This window comes from Xyrauchen texanus, unplaced genomic scaffold, assembly GCF_025860055.1.
Source record: "Xyrauchen texanus isolate HMW12.3.18 unplaced genomic scaffold, RBS_HiC_50CHRs HiC_scaffold_357, whole genome shotgun sequence".
NCBI classification, from domain to species: domain Eukaryota; kingdom Metazoa; phylum Chordata; class Actinopteri; order Cypriniformes; family Catostomidae; genus Xyrauchen; species Xyrauchen texanus.
Window position 1 is genome coordinate 18,245 of NW_026266325.1, and position 2,168 is coordinate 20,412.

Below are 2,168 nucleotides of genomic sequence, written 5' to 3' on the forward strand. Positions count from 1 at the left end.
TTGCTTTACACTTTGACCCACAGTCACAAAACTCAGTAATTATATTGTTCTCATCGAGCCGGACAACTTTCTAATTTACAGTCATTAGCTCAGACCAACAGAAAGTCAGATATTTTGGTTTGAATGTGGATGTTTTGGAGAATTTTCTCTGCCTCTCTCACTGACCCTACGTCTCTCTGTGTCTGGGGGAGGGTGCTGATTTGGCTGTTGAATGAGAATGCTTTTATTTTTGTTTTTCAAGGTCTTTGGGGCCCTTAACGTGCTCGAAAACTCTTGAAACTTTGCACACGGGTCGGAACCCGCGGCCATCAGGGTCGGGCCGAAGATGGTACCCGGGCGTGGCAGGGGGCTCGACAGCGCCCCTGGAATGGGATTCGAACACTTGTCCATATATCAAACATGCTTGCATGTAATAATATGAAACTCGGTACACTTGTAGATCTCATCGGGCCGAACAGCTTTCGTGCTCTAAGTTTTACGCCAGCCCAACAGGAAGTCGGCTATTATGGGTTGTTTGGAAACACGTGCTCTGGAATTATATATATTCCTCCTAGAGAATGAATCCAATCGCCACCAAACTCGGTCGGCATGAAGTCAAGACATTGAGGATGCTACATTCGGACGGATTTTTGATATCTCGAACGGTTTGGCCGTGGCGAGGAAATTGATTTATGACTAAAAAGGACACATGAAGTGTGTTATAACTTAGTTAGTTCTATCTACAGTTACAAAACTCGGCGTGTATATTGTTCTCGTCGAGCCGAACAACTTTCTAATTTACAGTCATTAGCTCCGACCAACAGAAAGTCAGATATTGTGGTTTGAATGTGGATTTCTTAAAATTTTTCTCTCTCTGAGTGACCCCTCCCTTTCTGTGTTTTTTCTCTCTGTGTCTCTCTCTCTGACAGACAGAATGGGCCAGCCAAAAATTTTTTTGTGTGTGTGGGGAGGGGAGGGGAGGGGGAGGGGGGTCCTCTGTTGGGTGAGATTTGCTTTTTGATTGTTTGATTGTTTTTCAAGGTTTCTGGGACTTTTGGGGCCCTTAACGTGCTCGAAAACTCTTGAAGCTTTGCACACAGGTCAGAACCCGCGGCCATCAGGGCCGGGCTGAAGCTGGTACCCGGGCGTGGCAGGGGGGCTGGACAGCGACACCTGGAATGGGATTCAAACACTTGTCCATATATCAAACATGCTTGCATGTAATAATATGAAACTCGGAACACTTCTAGATCTCGTCGGGCCGAACAACTTTCTAATTTACAGTCATTAGCTCAGACCAACAGAAAGTCAGATATTTTGGTTTGAATGTGGAACACATTTCAAATTAACTTTGAAGCTCCAAAAAGCACATCAAAAGTAACATAAAAGAAGGGAGTGTGTTATAACTTCTGCATACATTAACTGATCTCAATGAAACTTCAGCAGTGTGTTCGCGGGAAGAGGCCGGTCGCATGGATGTGACTACTGTGAGTCAAAGTTATAGCGCCACCAACTGGCAGAAGGAAGTGTGTCACTTTCAAAATGCTTTGAAATCATCCTCTTATGTCTCAAGTGAACAAACAGACCAACAGAAAGTCAGATATTTTGGTTTGAATGTGGAACACATTGCAAATGAACTTTGAAGCTCCAAAAGCACACAAAGGAAGCATAAAAGCAAGGAAGTGTGTTATAACTTTTGCATACATTAACTGATCTCGATGAAACTTCAGCAGTGTGTTTGCGGGAAGAGGCCGGTCGCATGGATGTGACTACTGTGAGTCAAAGTTATAGCGCCACCAACTGGCAGAACGAAGTGTGTCACTTTCAAAATGCTTTGAAATCACCCCTTATGTCTCAATTGAACAAACAGTTGATAAAGAAATCGGGTATCAATATATTGAATTATGAATTATTGCAGTGATCAACTGTGATGTCCGGTTAAGATGAAAATAAACTATCGCTCTGTCTAAGCGATTATCTTTCTGAAACACGTCACAAAAACTTACAGAAACGGATAACACAAACATGATGTTGGAAATATACACTTATCAGAATAGTTATATTAAACTTGTCTATTTCAGTTAAAGCCATTTCAGTTATAAAGCTGTCTCATATGTAATTTCTCCTTTAATTCTATAATATAACCACTAGGTGGAGTTCTAAGCATATTTTCTGTATTCTCGTTGTTT